The sequence below is a fragment of the Ornithodoros turicata genome, chromosome 1 (assembly GCF_037126465.1).
Source record: "Ornithodoros turicata isolate Travis chromosome 1, ASM3712646v1, whole genome shotgun sequence".
Classification (NCBI taxonomy): domain Eukaryota; kingdom Metazoa; phylum Arthropoda; class Arachnida; order Ixodida; family Argasidae; genus Ornithodoros; species Ornithodoros turicata.
In genome coordinates, this window is record NC_088201.1 from 102,095,867 (window position 1) to 102,103,535 (window position 7,669).

The window sequence follows — 7,669 nt, forward strand, 5'->3', positions numbered from 1 at the left end:
TTGGACGGGCCTTTTCGTCGACGATGATGCGGTGCTTCGCAATGGGCGTTTGTCTTACTTTCGACGATGCAGCGAAGCAGTCACTGAAATCGTTTAGGGGACGCTCGGGGACAGGTCGCGTCGCGAGCCAGCAGAAGCATTCTGCTGCCGTAGATAGTCTTCAATTGCGGCGGGGCGACTACCGCGCTGGGGGCGGGGGGCGTCGGGTGAAAAACCGGGAAGGCCAAGTCGTCGGTAGGGACATCGGCGATAGACGTGGTTGGCCTCTCCGCAGTGGTAGCAGAGCGGTCTGAAGTCGGGAGTCCGCCAAACGTCCTTTTTGCGAAACGGCTGAGAGTGTGGCGGGACGCTCGGAGTAGGTTGGACAGGCCGAGGAGGCGTCCAGCGGTTTCCGTAGTACGACGGACGAGTAGGTGGCACCTGTCTCACAGCGGCGGCGTAGGTTGGTCTCGGTACTTCGGCGTCGGGGTTGGCGGTTGACGATGTCTGGATTGCCTGCTGAACCTCGTCCTTAATGATCGCACCGATCGAAGACAAAGGGTCTTGAGCCTTCTCAGGACAGAGGAGAGCTCGTACTTCTTCGCGTACCACCTCTCGAATCAGCTGTCTGAGCGATCCGACGTCGAGGCCAGCCGTCGTGGAGAAAGCCTCGTAGCCCTGGTGTCGTTCGTTGACGGTAGCGCGAGAGAGCAGTGTCCTCTCCACGGTCCTCTCAATGCGGACGGCTGCGTCCAGAAAAGCGTCGGTCGTGGCGGGTGGATCCCGGGACAGGGCGCGAAAAATTTCTTCTTTTACGCCCCTCATGAGCCGCTGAACCTTCTTCTCCTCGGATGCTTTGGGGTCAGCTCGCCGGAAGAGCCGCAACACGTCTTCGACGAAGCCTGTAACGCTTTCGTTTGGCAGCTGGATCCGTCTCTGGAGCAGATGTTCAGCGCGTTCAGCTCGTTGTTGAAAAGCGAACGCCTCGCGGAGTTTGCTTTTGAAGACGTCCCAGGACGTGAGCGAAGTCTCCCGGTTCTCGAACCATGTCTTCGCGGTGCCTTCCAGGGAGAAATAGACGTTCACGAGCTTTTGGTCGTCACTCCAGTCGTTGAACTTGGCGATCCGCTCATAGTGGTCGACCCAATCGTCCACGTCGTCGTAATACTCGCCGCTGAATGTCTTCGGCGACCGTGCAGGGGCTATGGGCGTGGCAACAGGTTGCGCCACTTGGGTACTGGTCTCCGCAGTCATCTTCTTCTTGCGTTTAGGGGGTTCTAATGGACCGAATTCTGCAGGCAGACCAAGCTGTCTTCTGCTTTGTCGCAGTTGGTCTTCCAGGCCGTTGGACAAGGAGTGCCCCGCACCTCCACCAGAAATGTCACGAATCGAAATGGGCCGGCGAGTCGTCGAATAAACAGCGAACGGTTTATTAGACTACTTGGTAGCAAAACACAAGAGTCATAGCTCTCTGAACACAACTGAGTCCAAAGAATCAATGCTCCAGCCTGGAGCGCACAAGCATTTAAGCGTCGCGCCTAAAAGCCTAGAAACAGCACGTGCGTTTGCCAGAGAGCAGGCGATGTGTCTGGAAGCTTCTTGCTTCTTCTTCAGCATGCGCCGGGATGAGATGTACCGTTTAGTGCCTGCCCTGGAAGTTACGCGATGATGATTCGTGGCAATATAACATGGCTTGACATGATACGCCGGCGAAAGCTCACCAATAAAATTAATAGTTAAATGTACAATACGTAAACACTTGCCATAACATGACAGTTTCCTTCCTGCATTCATGCGCTACCATTCAACCCACATAAACAGTGTACTGATTTTTTTATAGCATTACACGTCGTTTGACAGAACTTGAACAAGATTATATAGCACACGATAAAAGTAGAGTGAACATAATGTGCAGAAAAAATGGCTAGGAAGCAAGCGAGCTGGTGAAGATGATGGATATGTAAAACCCCGAGACTAGGGAACACAAAGGGACGTGTTGGTGTCTGTCACTTTGTGTTCCCTAGTCTTGGGGTTTTACATCATGCATAATGTGCAGCTTTCTATTCACGCTTAATGGCCGTAGCAGTAATGCATGAATGCTACTGCTAAGTTGTGTTGAGAAACACCACTTTATGTTTGCCATGTCTAAATGAAACGTACCTGACCTGATCCAAATTAACCGTTCTGAGTCTGGAACACACAAAGAGAAAAACGCAACACATGCCACAACATTAAGAGATAGGCAAATGAGCTGTGGCGAGCTCCACCTTGGGACAAAGTCAACAAGTAATTCACCAAAAGTCAATGAGCGCCTGAAATGTAACATCTCTGACTGGTAGAAGGACGGTCCACGTTCAATTCCTGGTGCTAGCAGTGACTGGCTTTTTCATGAATTATTTGTTGAAGTTTCGATGTGCTTGAGAACCATTCGTCAACCATTGTATCCTCATGGGGTGATGAGGGTTTGTCATCCCAAAGAGACTCCCTTTCTGGGATGTGTCCTTATGGATGCTCATCACTGCAGAAAAAAAAAAGAAAAAGCATTTAATAACAAGAAATGGATAGTCGTATTTACTGTATAATGATTGTGCACAACAGAAAGAAGCCTTTCGCACAGAAGGCTGTACTTCTTGAGGTCTAACATCAAGTTACAAAATTCCAGAATATATGACATGTTGTAAGGTAGAGAATAAGTAGAGTTATTGAGTTGTCGAGTTGAGTTGAGATGGGAGTTGTACCCCCTTTTTATTATATTATATATGATTGTATAATTATTTTTATGTCTGTGCCAACCCTCGCTCTCTACATTACAACATGTTTTATATATTCTGGGATTTTGTAATTTCATGTTAGACATTAACAAGAGCAGCCTTCTGCACGAAAGTCTCGTCTCATTAAAATTTAGATGCTCTCAACAGTCTTCTTTCTGTTGTGAATTTCTATAGCAGCATACCTGCACATTGCTGTTCTACGTACTGTGACTTTGCAGTAAGAGTATGGACTTTGGGCAAAAAGACTACACAGCACTGCTCAGGTATTTTTGCCTATCGAACAGTGTGTACGTATGGAGTATGCACACAGTACTTGTGCACCGGACCCACTAAAAATGTAGTGAATGTGGCATTGCCCACGGTACTGCACCAAGTCGAACACAATTATTGTAGAATCCAGGTATTTTAGCTTACATGTCAAGCCAGTACCACATCCAGTGTGAAGTTGTGACAAATAAATAGTTTCCATTTTTCTTAGCTCTCAGAACACAGACAGTGAATTAGTAAGAGTAGACAATGTTAACATGAATTCTGGGATATTCTTCAATTAAAGGTTCACAGATAGTAAAGGCACCTTCCTCAATGGACGTTGATGACACCGAAAATTCTAAAACGTTATCAGAGGCGACATCAGCTTCGGTGTGTCAAAGGATTGTATGTCCAACAGTAATCCAGCTAACAGTAACAAAAATGTGCAAAAGACAAATTAACTGAACTAATGTAATGTACCTTCTATATCAGACAGTGAAGCTTGTAACACCCCATCCACAGGAACCAGTGTCCAGACAGCAAAAGTGCTTGAACTGGGAGATAGCAGCTAATCGGAATTGCGACCTTTGTTTTCCATCTTGAAAGCACAGGTTGTAACTTTGAGGGCAGACTTAGAAGTGGTGTCAAGATGTCTGCATGCGAGTGCACATGAAAAGTTGTAGGTAGGTGTAGAAAAAGCACATAGGTGAATACTCAAATTATAACATCGCATTGTCATACCTGTTGGTGTTGGTAGACTGCAACTAACGTGTCAGCAAGTTCTTCATGCACCAGATGCAAGCCAGATCGTGCTTCATTTCCGCCTTCAGCGTGCACCTGTGATAATTCAGAAGTTAAATTATCAATACTATTGTGTTGTTATTCGTGGTTATATCAGAGTAAGCGCAGTAGGACAGCTGCACAATCGATTCATTAGGCTTGCTATTTTTTGTATCTGAACCTCGACTTACCTTTTTTGCTCTCGTTTTTTGCCTTGATCCTCCGTGGCACGTTCAAAATGTTGTGCGTATAATATATGATATATATTATACGATGATATGACGAAATCCTTGCAGTGGAAATTAGCAGGCACCACTGTCAGCCAAGAGCTTCGCACTGCTTGGTCTTTTGGCAGCTTATAATAGGTAACACCTGAATGCTCCGATGAATTGTTCTAACAGCGTAGCACCGTCGCATCTTCGACAACTTCGCCGTGGCATATCACGTATCATATCGCTGCAAGTGTACTGCTGAAAGTGCACTTTCCAAACGAAGCCGTGCCAAAAAAAAAAAAATATTCACATGCTTTGTTTCCGGCTTAGCAACAACATAACAGCTGTTCGCTTATGTACGATGCACAGAGGACGAAACGAAAGGAGCCAAGCAGCCAAGCCAAGAGTCCACGCCAAGCTAAAGACAGATAAACCGAGAGCAGTGACGTCGGTGCGCCCGTGCGCAGGGTTTGCCGACAGTCTGACGGCCGGGCGTGGGAACTAAAACAACTGTTTTCTAAAAATCTACGAACAGTTGGAGCAAGATATGTAGCACACATATTCAGTGTTCGTTAAAGAACACACAGGGCGAGTATCGCTCAGTCCTGCGGCACTTCAAAATCGGCATATCTGACCTTTAATCACGTTTTGCATGCTGCAGACGGAGAGAGGATCAATACGCTTCCTTTCGTGTTTTGATGTCTTATTGTTTTGCTGCTCTCACTTCGGATGGTGTCTAGCAACGCTGGGTATCTCGTTTCTTGTGCGAGCGAGCAGTTGCGGTTTACGAGGTGTTTTTATGTCGCTTTTTGTTGCTATAATGTGCAAATTAGCGAACTGTAGCATGCTCTTTATTTGCCGTCGTTGTCTTTCAAGCAGCGCGAAAAGTGGAAATTTTGTTGAATGAACCGTCACAGTCGCTGTTGTAAGGCTGCTTGCGGCCAAAAACGGGTCTGCAGCTGGACGGCTGCGACACGGAGTGAGAAGTGGCTGTCATGGCTCCAGTTTCCCGTGAAAGTGAGGCGAAACTGTCTCCCTTTTTCCTGTGTCTCAACTGCCTTTCTTGTTTCACTTGTTAGAGCTTGAAGGGCTCTGGACCTCAGGAAAAGCTACTAGTTTTTTAGTCGCAAAATAAACGTAGTTGAGCAAAGACGTCTTTGTACTACGTGTCTTCTTATCGGTCCTTTGTACCGGGCCAAGGACAGCTTCACGGTGTCATCCATATATTGTGTAACGAGTGGGATATCGCAAGATATTCTTCCACATCATTTTCGGGTGCCGAGACCCGGGATTACGCTCGTGAAGTTCCAACGCCATGGATCGACCGAAGACTAAACACTCGGTTCGGCGTACAAAGAACACCAAACTTATCAACGAGGTGTGTTCCCTGCTTCAAGAGCCCGACGTCACCGTGACTGCCCTCGACGGCCTGCGTGATCGTCTCAACGCAAGCAACGATGAACTCAAGCAACTCAACGCCCAAATCGAATCCCTCATACCGGACGATGAGCTGGAAGCCGAGGATTCTACTGTGGGAGACTACGAGAACCTATTTGTAAAGACACTCAGTGACATCCAGAGTAAGCTAGTTGCCTTACAAATGTGCTCTAACGATCCTCCTACCGTTTACGAGTCTGTAGCCCGTAGAGAAAAGCCCCTGTTGCGGAAATCTCACTAAAAACGACGACGACGACGGAAAGAAAGGATACGACGACGAGAAAGATTTTATCACCGGATCTTCGTCATTTTTCGAACGTTGTGACGTTGTGCTTTTATGATTCGTTTGGGTTTTTGGAATAAAGTCTAATCTTGGGTTTGGTTATGGGTGTATCCTCTTCATGAACCGCTACCTCACCTTCTTGGCACGACATGACAGAAGAAGACAAAACAGCAGAAAAGGCAAAACGCATCATAAAGACCACAACTGCCATAATGAGTGACGCTTGCATGCCGTTAAAGAAATGTGCATCAAACTGTAGTGAAATTCAAGACCACATCGATAGCACGAAATCGAGAGTTTCTCAACGTGAACTGGTTCGAGACATCGAAGGTGACGAGACAGCTAGAGTACTGGGACTAACTTAGGACACCACACTGGATACGCCGAATTTCAACGGACCGAACGTCCTCGAAGTACTCAGTCAAGTAGGCGACAGCAAACGCTCGGTGCTTCAGACAGTCGCGAAGATCTTCGATCCACTCGTACTCGCCACACCGTTCGCTATCAAGGCCAAAATGGTATTCCATCAGCTTTGGCAGCAAGGCGTGGGGTGGGACCAGCCAATACTGGACAGCGTCAAAAGTGACCGGTACTCCTGGAAAGCAGAACTGGCGGATCTACTTAATGTATCTGTTCCACAGAAGCTGAAGAGAAGTGTAGAGACGATCAACACAACTTCACCTTTTTAGCGATGTGAGTCCACTAGCGTATGGGACATGTGCATACCTCAGATGTGAAGACTACGACGGCAACGTACAATGTACGTTGATTCTCTCTAAGGCTCGCCTAGCCCCTCTCAAGAAATTATCGCTTCCCATGCTGGAGCTCATGGGAGCTCTGATTGCTGCCAGAACCGCAAAATTTGTCAAGGACGCACTACGTATGCCGTCAGTTCCGACATATTTCTGAGTGGACTCCAGCATTGCACTCACTTGGATAAAAGGACGAGCCGCAAGATGGAAGACTTTTGTGTGCAACCGTGTCACGGAGATTCAGGCAACATCGACAGCGGATCAATGGCGGTATTGCCCAGGAAAACAAAACCCCGCGGACTGTTTGACTCGGGGCATGACAATTCACGCAATGTTAAAGAGCTCGCACTGGTGGGAAGGTCCCAAACTCCCAATTGGCTCAAGGACGGAGAGTCTCAGTCGCCAAAATTTGATGCTCCTTCCCGGACGGAAGAATCGAACATGGAAGCCTGCAGTAACTCTTCGCAGGTGATGCACGTGACTCTCGAAAAAGTAGAGCCCCTAATGGATATCCAGAACTTTAGCAGCCACGTGAAACTACTACGAGTTACCGCTTGGGCTAGGCGGTTTATTGACAGATGCAAGAAGGCAGTCAAATCGTCCGCACGATGCCTTACCGCCGAGTAAATCAATGCAGCCGATGAGTACTGGATAAAGGTTGCTCAACAAGAGCGTTTCCCTTACGAGGTGCAGGAACTGAAACGTGGCTGCGCCATTCTGAAGGCTTCCAAGTTTGGGAAGTTGCAACCCTACTAGGACAAGTATGGGATCATGAGTTTAAAGAGACGCCAGGAATTTTCACCAGAAACAGAGACTATAAGCACCCCATAATTTTACACAAAAAACATAGGCTATCTTACTTGATCGTTACCAGCGCACATCGGCGGACCCAGCACAGTGGTGTCCAGGCCACTATGAACGACGTTCGCGAAAGGTGGTGGGTTACGCAAGCTCGACAACTAACGAAAAGTGTACTCGCGAGGTGCGGTACGTGTCGATGTTTTCGAGCGCAGGCAGCGACGTTTCCGACGGCACCGCTGCCACCAGACCGCATTAAGTCCACCCCTTCGAAACAGTGGGCATCGACTTCGCCGGGCCACTGTACGTCTCGAGCAAGAAAGACTCCGGAAAATCGTACGTCGCATTATTCACTTGTGCGACGTCAAGGGCATTGCACTTGGAGCTAGTGTCGGACCTCACCGTAGA

General features: G+C 47.9%; 1 long non-coding RNA gene across 1 annotated transcript; it reads right to left on the minus strand.

Annotated features, from left to right (window-relative positions):
- Positions 1-1,665: 1,665 nt before the first annotated feature.
- Positions 1,666-4,027, minus strand: LOC135367161 (uncharacterized). Its single transcript, XR_010414377.1, has 4 exons — positions 3,971-4,027; positions 3,741-3,836; positions 3,480-3,652; positions 1,666-2,497 (listed from the first exon to the last, which is right to left on the minus strand). It is a non-coding gene; the product is annotated as an uncharacterized LOC135367161 (long non-coding RNA).
- Positions 4,028-7,669: the final 3,642 nt, after the last annotated feature.